Below are 11,859 nucleotides of genomic sequence, written 5' to 3' on the forward strand. Positions count from 1 at the left end.
CTCTGCTGCTCCGCCGTGTCCCACTCTTCTCGCTCCGCCTTCGCCCCGCATCTTCCATCTTCCTTCCAGTCCTTGCGGCGACCGAGCCCGCAGTGTCAGTCCCCAGCGGGGACCTGAGTATGCCGGTGAAGACTAGAGCGGAAGGCGAGGACGACGGCTTCGGGGAAGCGGGTGACCCGAGGAGACTGCTGGAGCGACCTTTGCGTTTCCGGGGGTGCCTTCCCGGGAAGAGGAATCGGGACGTTGGCTTGGAAGGGACCGAAGGGCCCACCTCGACCCGCCCCAAGTGGGTTTGGAGTTGTAGGTGCTGTCTCGGATGCAAGGCGAGAACCCGCGAGCGGGTCACCAGTCCCGTGAGAGCTGCAGGTCCCCAGCCCCGTTTTACAGATGGGGAAACTGAGGCAGCTGCTGGGACACTCGCCCATATGGGTTTTGCTCCACCCACTTCCTTCAGCCACTTTACAGACCAGGAGTTCAGGGACTGCTCGAGCTTAGAGTGTTTAGGAATGGTTAAGGGTGAGCCCCATGTTCTGTGCTCTACTCTATCGCTATCCATGCCTTCTCCCAGCGCCACTCTCACGCTCCTGCTTGCTAGACGGGACCCAGCTTCGTCCTCCTCCTGTTTACATTAATTGCTCCTGATCTTCCACACTCTTGATTTTCCAGATTCTAACTCCATCAAAATGTAACTTGATGTGTTCAGGCCCAGGGGAGACCTAGGCACTTGAGGAGGGCGGGTCCGAGTTTGGCCTGCTGGGCTTAGCAGGAGGGGCTGGCCCGGGGCGGGGAGCGCGATGCTCTGCTGGGTCAGCATCCCCAGCCACCTGGCTTTGCTGGTGTGGCCTCGCAGCCTTGCCAAATGTGAGCAGCTTACAGAGCAACCAGTTGCACGTGCTTAAGCTGCTGAGGTGACACAGGGCGTGGTGGCTCACGCCTGTAATCCTAGCATTTTGGGAGGTAGAGCATTTTGGGAGGATAGCTTGAGGACAGAAGTTTGAGACCGCCCTAGGCAGCAGAGAGACCCTGTCTCTACAAGAAATGGAAAAATTAGCTGGGTGTGGTAGCACACGTCTGTGCTCCCAGCTACTGGGAGGCTGAGGCGGGAGGATGGCTTGACTCTAGGAGTTGGAGACTGCAATGAACCTGTGATCATACCACTGTACTCCAGCCTGGGCTAGAGCAAGACCCTGTCTCACAAAAAAAAGTCCAGGGGTGGGGTGTGGAGAGAGAACCATCGACCTCCTTCCCACCTTCTCCAGCCCGGAGATGCCCACCTATAAAATAGGAATAATGATTTCTATCAGGATTAAATGGAAAAATGAGTGGGGAGAGGCTGGTGCCTGGGAGGGCCTACCTGGGAGCTGCTCCGCCCTAGCACAAGAGGATTCATCTCTTGCCAAATCTAGAAAGGAAACTCAATGACCAGCCCCTCGCCAAAATATTTGGCGAAGTTCTTTCTCTCTTTTTTTTTTTTTTTTTTGAGACAGAGTCACTCTGTCGCCCAGGCTGGAGTGCAGCAGCGTAATCTTGGCTCACTGCAACCTCCGCCTCCCAGGTTCAAGTGATTCTCCCATCTCAGCCTCCCAAGTAGCTGGGACTACAGGCGTGCGCCACCACACCCAGCTAAGTTTTGTATTTTTAGTAGAGACGGGGTTTCGCCATGTTGGCCAGGCTGGTCTCAAACTCCTGACTTCAAATGACCTGCCCGCCTTGACCTCCCAAAATGCTGGGATTACAGGCATGAGCCACCGCACCCAACCCAAAGTTCTTTTTCTTTTGTCTTGGCCATGAGACTGCTTGGCTTGCTCTCCAGTGTTCCTTCTGCCTCACTGCCCTTGGTCCCTGCACTGCCTCTTTCTTAATTCACTCCACCGGAGACCTCCAACCTGCGGCCAGCACTGAGCACAGCCCTGCTGAATGCCCAGGGGAACCTCAGGGCTGAGCAGCCCACTGCGGCAGAGCTAGATGGAGCTCTAGGCCCAAGTCTGAGCAAATCTCAGAGGCTCATATGGGAGTCGGGGCACCGAGCCAGCCTGGGCTGTGAGGCCCCTGTTCCTCCCCATCTCAGCCCCAGCCTGTCTCTGATCAGTCCCAACCCCATCCTCTATCCCAGCCTTGCCCCGTCTCACCCCTTTCCTCTGCCTCCGCCTCCCTGTGCTCATGGCCTCCTCCCTGACCTTGCCCTGATCCTAGTCCAGCCCTTCCTCATCTGAGGGCTGAGCAAGTGGGCACAGTCTTCTTCCCCTACAGCCTGGTGAAGGGGCAGAGTGTCCCATCCTAGGCATGGCTGTTGCTGTGGTTTGAATGTATGTGTTCATATGTAGGAACTCAAGACTCAGCATAGTCGTATTAAGAGATGAGGCTTTTAGGAAGTGATTAAGTCATGAGGCCTCTGCTCTCCTGAATAGATTAGTAGTCTTATAAAAGGGCTTAAAGGAACTAGCTAGGCCCTTTTTGCCCTTCCATCTCCCCTGCCATGTGAGGACACCTAGACAGCACCATCTGTGAGAAACAGGCCCCTATCAGATACCGAACCTGCTGGTGACTGGATCTTGGACTTCCCATCCTCCAGAGCTGTGAGCAATAGATTTCTTTTCTTTTCATTTCCTTTTTTTTTTTTCTTTTAATTTGAGACGAAGTCTTGCTTCTTCACCCAGGCTGGAGTGCAGTGGTGCAATCTCGAACTCAGCTCACTGTAACCTCCGGCTCTGGGTTCAAGTAATTCTCCTACCTCAGACTCCCCAATAGCTGGAATTACAGGCACACACCACCACACCTGGCTAATTTTTTTTTTTTTCTTTTTCTGAGACGGAGTCTCTGTTGCCCAGGCTGGAGTGCAGTGGCATGATCTCTGCTCACAGCAGCCTCTGCCTCCCGGGTTCAAGCAATTCTCTGCCTCAGCCTCCTGAGTAGCTGGGATTACAGGCGCCTGCCACCATGCCAGGCTGATTTTTTTTGTATTTTTAGTAGAGACAGGGTTTCACCATCTTGGCCAGGTTGGTCTTGAACTCCTGACCTCGTGATCCACCCACCTTGGCCTCCCAGAGTGCTGGGAATACAGGCGTGAGACACGTTCCCGGCCATGCCTGGCTCATTTTTGTATTTTTTAGTAGAGACAGGTTTTCACCATGTTGGCCAAGCCGGTCTCGAACTCCTGACCTCAAGTAATCTGCCCACCTTGGCCTCCCAAAGTGCTGGAATTACAGGCGTGAGCCATCGTGCCCGGCCCTTTTCTTTTCTTTCTTTCTTTTTAGGGGTGAAAACTGGAAAACCTGCTGGATAAATTCCAAAAGAGCTATAACACTTCTATTATTTCATACATTGCCCAGCCTGTGGTATTTTGTTATGGCAACAGGAACACACTAAGACAGCCGTACTCTTCCCGGGGTGGCCAGGTGGCCAGGACCCAGGAGTCTCACAGCCAGGAGAGAAGGGAGCCTCCGTCCAGGCAGAACCCAGATCCTGCCAGCCTACAAGCCCCATTCTGAGCCATAACTTCTATGACCTGCACTTGGTATCTGAACCAGTGGCCAGTCTCATGGACATGTGCCCCTCTACGGCTCTGTGACCTTAGTGTCCCTGGGTTTCCTTCAGCCTCTCTGGACACACTTCCCTATCTCCCTTGCCCTTGCCTCTTCTGCAGCCTGCCTCTTAAGAATTAGGTTCCAAGCCAGGCATCGTGGCTCACGCCTATAATCTCAGCACTTTGGGAGGCTGAGGCGGGTGAATCACCTGAGGTCAGGAGTTCAAGACCAGCCTGGCCAACATGGTGAAACCCCATCTCTACTAAAAATACAAAAATGGGGTTGGGTGCGGTGGCTCACACCTGTAATCCCAGCAGCTACTTGGGAGGCTGAGGCAGGGGAATCGCTTGAATTTGGGAGGCAGATGTTTCAGTGAGCCGAGATCGTGCCACTGCTGTACTCTAGCCTGGGTGATAGAGTAAGACTTTGTCTCAAAAAAAAAAAAAAAAAAAAAAAAGATTTAGGTTTTTCTGGGCCCGATGTAGTGGCTCATGCCTGTAATCCTAGCACTTTGGGAGGCTGAGGCAGGAGAATCGCTTGAGCCCAGGAGGTCAAGGCTGCAGTGATCTAGGATCACGCCACTGCACTCCAGTCTGGACAACAGAGTGAGACCCAGTCTCTAAAAAAAGAAAGAAAGAAAAAGCTGGGCATGGTGGCTCATGCCTGTAATTCCAGCACTTTGGGAGGCTGAGGCGGGCAAACCACTTGAGGTCGAGAGTTCAAGACCAGCCTGACCAGCATAGAGAAACCCCTGTCTCTACTAAAAATACAAAATTAGCTGGGTGTGATGGTGCATGCCTGTAATCCCAGCTACTCGGGAGGCTGAGGCAGGTCGCTTGAACCCGGCAGGCGGAGGTTGCGATGAGCCGAGATCACGCCATTGCACTCCAGCCTGGGCATCAAGAGCAAAACTCCATCTCAAAAAAAAAAAAAAATAAAAATAAAGAAAAATAAAAGAATTAGGTTAAGTCATGTCCCCTCTGGGCCTGGTACACATACCTTTGGCCACCTCTTCCCTCCCCTGGTTTCTGTCACACATGTGTCATGAAAGTTCCAGCCTGTGGCTTTAGGTCAGCCCTATGCAGACTTTAGGCCTGGGTTTATACCTGCCTCTGGGATAGCTAGCTGGCATGCCCTCCAGGGACCCCCACCATGGAGACACAGCCACCTAACCTGCCATCTTTCTCACCTGCCCTTCCTCAGTGGCCAGTGGGGAACCCAGGAGTCCTGCCAGCCTCTGCCCTCTCCACAACCCCCTGGCCCCGCTCTGCCACTTCTGCTGACCCACCAATTACCCCTCTCTGACACCCAGGGGGTCTCTCCCTGAGTGTCCTACTGCCCCTCATCACATCCAGAACCTGCTGAAGGGATGAATTGCAAAATTACTATGCTGAGTGAAAGAGGCCAGGCAATAAAGAGCATTTACTATATGGTCCCATATAGAGAGGTGATGCAGACTCATCTACGGTGACAGGAAACAGGTCAGGGGCTGCGAAGAGCAGTGGAGAACTGGAGGGAAGGATTACCAAGGGCGGGAGGACTCGGTGGTGAGGGATATGCTCACCATCTGGGTTGTGGTGGTGGTTTTGTGGGCATTTATGTATGTCACTACTTACCAAATTGCTCAAAAACCACAATGGGCCGGGCGTGGTGGCTCATGCCTGTAATCCCAACACTTTGGGAGGCCGAGGCAGGCGGATTACCTGAGGTCAGGAGTTTGAGACCCGCCTGGCCAACATGGTGAAATCCCATCTCTATTAAAAATACGAAAATTAGCTGGGCATGGTGGCAGGAGCCTATGATCCTAACTACTTGGGAGGCTGAGGCACGAGAATTGCTTGAACCCAGGAGGCAGAGGTTGCAGGGAGGCGAGATCTTGCCACTGCACTCCAGCCTGGTGACAGAGCAAGACTCCATCCCCCCCACCCCCCAAAAAACAAAACACAATGAAAGGAGTATGTCAGAAGGTCTCAGGAGCTCCCAGTGACCAAAGCTGAAACAATTTGAGCAACAAAAATAAGGTGGGATTGGATTATAACCCAAAGTATAAAATAAACATCCATGAGTCAGCCAGAAGACAAAATTACAAAACATTTATTTTATTTTTATTTTTTGAGACATGGTCTCGCTCTGTCACCCAGGCTGCAGTGCAGTGGCCCAATCATGGCTCAATGCGGCCTCAACCTCTCGGGCTCAAGCAATCCTCCCACCTCAGCCTCCCAAGTAGCTGGGACTATAGATGCCCGCCACCACGCCTGGCTAATTTTTTATTTTAATTTTTTGTGGAGATATGGTCTCACTGTATTACCCAGGCTGGTCTTGAACTCCTGAGCTCAAGCAGCCCTCCCGCCTTGGCCTTCCAAAATGCTGGGATTACATGTGTGAGCCACCATGCCTGGCCAAAGTTAAAGATCTTAATTGGATTTTATTTGCTAGTCTAAAATCAGATGATATCTCATTCTATAAAATTGAATGAGTGTTCCCATGAGCTGGGCAGAGATTTTATAGACAGAAAAGGGCTGAAGAAAGAAGGGTCAGAGAACAAAGAGCAGATTGATCATTTCGAAGTTACTTTCCTTGTAAAGGTTAAATAAAGCAAAAAGGACTTCCTTATCATGCTGGCTAAAACTGGCTTGTGTGGGGATCTGGTTTTTATCTGATCTGTCACTCTCCTGATTTCTAGGAAGGAGGGTCAGATAAACAACTTAGTTTTGGCTGGTGACCTGGAGCTGCAGCATCAGTGACTCCATTTTGGTTCGGTCTATTGGGCCTGGTGCAGGAGCTCAGTCCAAACCAATGGGCTCCTATACATTTTATCAAACAAGTCCACACTTACATAGATAAATGATTGAATAAGTAAGTGAGGGACAAAAAACAAATCTGTGCAGAAGAATTCCAAATAATCTCGGGGCCGAACGTGGTGGCTCAGGCCACTGCACTCTAGCCTGGGCAACAGAGCAAGACTCTGTCTCAAAAAAAAAAAAAAGGAAATACAGAAAATTAGCTGGGCGTGGTGGTGCACGCCTGTAGTCCCAGCTACTCGGGAGGTTGAGGCAGGAGAATCACTTGAACCCGGGAGATGGAGGTTGCAGTGAGCCGAGAGCGCGACACTGCATTCCAGCCTGGGAGACACAGCGAGACTATATCTCAAATAAATAAATAGGCTGGGCCCTGTGGCTCACACCTGTAATCTCAACACTTTGGGAGGCTGAGGCAGACAGATCCCGTGGTCAAGAGATAGAGATCATCCTGGCCAATATGGTGAAACCCCGTCTCTACTAAAAATACAAAAATTGGCCTGACGCAGTGGCTCACGCCTGTAATCCCCGCACTTTGGGAGGCCGAGGTGGGCAGATCACCTGAGGTCAGGAGTTCCAAACCAGCCTGGCCAACATGGCGAAGCCCCATCTCTACTAAAAATACAAAAATTAGCCAGGCATGATGGTGGGCACCTGTAATCCCAGCTACTCGGGAGGCTGAGGCAGGAGAATCACCTGAACCTGGGAGGCAGAGGTTGCAGTGAGTTGAGATCATGCCACTGCACTCCAGCCTGAGTGACAGAGCGAGACTTGGTCTTAAAAATAAATACCCAAGCGCAGTGGCTCGCGCCTGTAATCCCAGCACTTTGGGAGGCTGAGTGCCGAGACCCAGCAGCGCTAGAGGTATTAAAGACACACACACACAGAAATATAGAGGTGTGAAGTGGGAAATCAGGAATCTCACAGCCTTCAGAGCTGAGAGCACCAAACAGAGATTTACCCGTGTATTTATTAACAGCAAACCAGTCATTAGCATTGTTTCTATAGATGCTAAATTAACTGAAAGTATCCCTTATGGGAAACGAAGGGATGGGCCGAATTAAAGGAATAGGTTGGGCTAGTTAACTGCAGCAGGAGCATGTCCTTAAGGCACAGATCGCTCATGCTATTGCTTGTGGCTTAAGAATGCCTTTAAGCAGTTTTCCGCCCTGGGCGGGCCAGGTGTTCCTTGCCCTCATTCCCGTAAACCCACAACCTTCCAGCTTGGGCATTAGGGCCATTGTGAACATGTTACAGTGCTGCAGAGATTTTGTTTATGGCCAGTTTTGGGGCCAGTTTATGGCCAGATTTTGGGTGGCCTGCTCCCAACAGCCAAGGAGGGCAGATCGCTTGAGGTCAGGAGTTTGAGACCAGCCTGGCCAACAGTGTGAAACGCTATCTCTACTAAAAATACAAAAAATTAGCCAGGCTTGGTGGCCGGTGCCTGTAACCCCAGCTACTCAGGAGGCTGAGGCAGGAGAATCGCTTGAACTCGGGAGGCGGAGGTTGCAGTGAGCCAAGATCGCACCACTGCACTCCAGCCTGGGCAACAAGAGCAAAATTCCATCTCAAAAAAAAAATTAAATTAAAATAAATAAATAAATAGCTGGGCGCAATGGCTCATGACTGTAATCCTAGCACTTTGGGAGGCCAAGGTGGGCAGATCATGAGGTCAGGAGTTCGAGACCAGCCTGGCCAACGTGGTGAAACCCCATCTATACTAAAAATACAAAAATTAGCCGGGTGTGGTGTCGGGTGCCTGTAATCCTAGCTACTCAGAAGGCTGAGGCAGGAGAATTACTTGAACCCGGGAGGCAGAGGTTGCAGTGAGCTGAGATCACGCCACTGCTCTCCAGCCTGGGCAACAGGGCAAGACCCCGTCTCAAAAAAAATTTTAAAAAGAATAAGTAAATAAAAAATCAAAGGAGAATTTCAAATAATTTCTGCAGATATCCAGCCCCCCAAGGAGGTGGAGCAAAACTCCCTACTTCTTAGGTGTGGGCTGTGTATAGGGACGTCCTTCAAAGAGTAGAGTATGGTAAGGGGGAGAAGGAGAAGAGTGACTGTCTGGTGGAGAGACCTGACCAATGTACCTCAGTCAGGTGATCAAGGCCAACATCCATGGTGATAAGTCACGTTGATGTCAGTACCCTTGAATAGGATGTGATGCAAAGATGGCATTTATTTTTATTTTTTTATTTTTTGAGACAGAGTCTCGCTCTGTCGCCCGCCCAGGCTGGAATGCAGTGGCGCGATCTCGGCTTACTGCAACCTCCGCCTCCCGGGTTCAAGCGATTCTCCTGCCTTGGCCTCCTGAGTAGCTGGGATTTCAGGCACATGCCACTATGCCTGGCTAATTTTTGTATTTTTAGTAGAGATGGGGTTTCATCATGTTGGCCAGGCTGGTCTCGAACTCCTGACCTCAGGTGATCCACCCACCTCTACCTCCGAAAGTGCTGAGATTACAGGCATGAGCCACCACGCCAAGCCTGGCATTTTATTTTTTTATTTTTATTGCCCAGACTGGAGTACAGCGGTGAGATCATGGCTCACTGCAGCCTCTATCTCTGGGGTTCAAGTGATTCTCCTGCCTCAGCCTCACGAGTAACTGGGACTACAGGTGCATACCACTACGTCCGGCTAATTTTTTTTTTTTAATTTTTAATTTTTTTTGTAGAGATGGGGTTTTGCCATGTTTCTCAGGCTGGTCTCAAACTCCTGGCTTCAAGCAATACTCCTGCCTTGGCCTCCCAAAGTGCTGGGATTACAGATGTGAGTCACAGCACTCAGCCCGGTGTTGTCATTATGGGAAGATTTGTTAACATCTGATTCAATTTCTGTTAATGGTCAGAGGATAACTCAGATGTTTTTTTTCTTCTTGAATCTCTTTTGTAAGTTATAATTTTCTGGGAAATTTCTCATTTCCTTATTTATTGCATTCTTTCGTCATCTTTTTTTTTTTTTTTTTGAGACGGAGTCTCGCTCTGTCACCCAGGCTGGAGTGCAGTGGCACGATCTCGGCTCACTGCAAGCTCCACCTCCCGGATTCACACCATTCTCCTGCCTCAGCCTCCCGAGTAGCTGGGACTACAGGCGCCTGCCACCACTCCCGGCTAATTTTTTGTATTTTTAGTAGAGACGGGGTTTCACCGTGTTAGCCAGGATGGTCTCGATCTCCTGACCTCGTGATCCGCCTGCCTTGGCCTCCCAAAGTGCTGGGATTACAGGCGTGAGCCACCACGCCCAGCTCATTATCTTTTTAATAGCTCTAGAACTCTATAGTTCTGTTCCTTTTTTATTTCTACAGTTGTTTATTTGTGTCTTATATCCTTTTGTCATGAGAAATTTTTCCAAATTTCTATCCGATTAGTCTTTTCCAAGAGTCAACTTTTGGCTTTGATATTCCCATAAAATAGGAAGATCTTTCTGTCTTCTTGATTTCTTCTCCTGATTGTTTTCTTTCTTTCCTTCTTTTTAAACATATTTTATTTTATTATTTCTTGAGACAGGGTCTTGCTGTGTCACCCAGGCTGGAGTACAGTGGCACGATCTTGGCTCACAGCAACCTCCACCTCCTGGGTTCAAGCAATTCTCTTGCCTCAGCCTCCTGAGTAGCTAGGATTACAGGTGCGCACCATGACACCCAGCCAATTTTTGTATTTTTAGTAGAGACGGGGTTTCACCATGTTGGCCACGCTGGTCTTGGAACTTCTGATCTCAGGTGATCCGCCTGCCTCAGCCTCCCGAAGTGTTGGGATTACAAGCGTGAGCCACCGTGCCCGGCCTCAGAGTCTGTTTCTTAATTGATCCTGTTGTCTGGTAGAAGGGGGTCTTCAAAGTTTCCAGACTCCTGTTCGGCCAGGATTGCTTTTGAATGGATCTTCCCCAAGGTTCGCTCAGGCCACAGGAAGACCAGACACCCCTGCCTGCCTTTGGGGAGTGGTAGACCTTGGACAGCCTCGTCTCCACTCACCAGCAAGAGCAGATCCAGCCCATCCCTTGCCTTTAGACTTTTCTTGGCAATAGTTGGACCCCAGTCCACAAGCTCCAAGGCTGGCAGTCAGATCCTCTTCTACTGTGGTTCTCTGAAATGGCCCTCTTTGGGCAGGAGGCAGAGAAGCGGCTCTCTCCTAGTGCCTGCTCCTAGTAAGGATAATTAGTTAGAAGGAGAGAGACTCAGGTCAGGAAGGAAGGACCTTTGAGCCCTTTGCATAGGAGGCAAGGCCCTCTGGGTGGATTGTAATGCTCACAGCACATTTAGTAGCAGGGGACACATTGGGTGTGCACTTCGGAGCCTGTACATACCCTGAGCTACACAGGAAGGGGATGAGGCAGGGTGGGGGGAGGCAGGAAGAGGAGGAGACAGGCTGGGTGTGGTGGCTCATGCCTATAATCCCAGCACTTTGGGAGGTGGAGGAAGGAGGATCACTTGAGGTCAGGAGTTGGAGACCAGCCTGGCCAACATGGTGCAACGCCCGTCTCTTCCAAAAACACAAAAATTAGCCGGGCGTGGTGGAACGCACCTGTAATCCCAGCTACTCAGGAAGGCTGAGGCACAAGAATTGCTTGAATCTGGGCGGAAGTTGGAGTGAGCTGAGATCACGCCATTGCACTCCAGCCTGGGCAACACAGCTAGACTCAGTCTCAAAAAAAAAAAAAGGAAGAGCAGGAGACAGTAGGAGAAGGGCCAGGCTCCCACCCCCCCAGCCCCAGCACCTGCCTGGGACACAGCTGAGCCCTAAAGCTCCTCAGCCCTGAGCTGGGGGCTCTCTGAGCAGCCCAGCTTCAGCTCTCTACACAGGCGGGGCTGCCCACGACCCGGGTCCTCTCCTGAAGGGAGTCCAAGTCCCTTTGTGAGGAGGTCTGTAGTGCAGGTGGCCCAGGACAAGAGGAATCTGGGGTGTGGGGAGAAGGGGTCTATGGAGTCAAGGAGACTATGCTGGCTGGAAAATGGTCCCCCAAAATATATCCATGTAAATGAATAATGTAAATGTAACTTTATGTAGAAAAAAAGTTTCAAAGTCTGGGCGTGGTGGCTCATACCTGTAATCCCAGCACTTTGTTTGGGAGGCTGAGGTGGGCAGATCACTTGAGGCCAGGAGTTCGAGACCAGCCTGGCCAACATGGTGAAAGTGCGTCTCTACTAAAAATACAGAAATTAGCCAAGCATGGTGGCACACACCTGTAGTTCCAGCTACTCGGGAGGCTGAGGTGGGAGAGTCGCTTGAACCAGGAAGCGGAGATTGCAGTGAGGCAAGATTGCGCCGTTGCAGCCTAGCTGACAGCGAGACTCTGTCTCAAAAAAAAAGTATTTGCAAATGATTAAGGATCTTATTCTTTATTATTATTTTTTAAATTTCATAATGGTTAACATCCTAATGCCTGTTCTTTTCTTGGTGCACATTTGTTACAGTACCTAATGCCTGATTTTTAAGGAGAATGAATGACGTATGTACATTACTCAAAGGCAAATGACACATAAGCTATTTTTTGGTGGTGGTGGTGGTGGTGTGGCCCAGATGTTTTTCCTTTCCTGA

General features: G+C 50.5%; 1 pseudogene; it reads right to left on the reverse strand.

The window, feature by feature from the left end:
• Positions 1-3,252: 3,252 nt before the first annotated feature.
• LOC115836489 lies at positions 3,253-3,306 on the reverse strand (annotated as a pseudogene).
• Between the last annotated feature and the right edge of the window lie 8,553 nt (positions 3,307-11,859).

This window comes from Nomascus leucogenys, chromosome 8 (assembly GCF_006542625.1).
Source record: "Nomascus leucogenys isolate Asia chromosome 8, Asia_NLE_v1, whole genome shotgun sequence".
NCBI lineage: Eukaryota > Metazoa > Chordata > Mammalia > Primates > Hylobatidae > Nomascus > Nomascus leucogenys.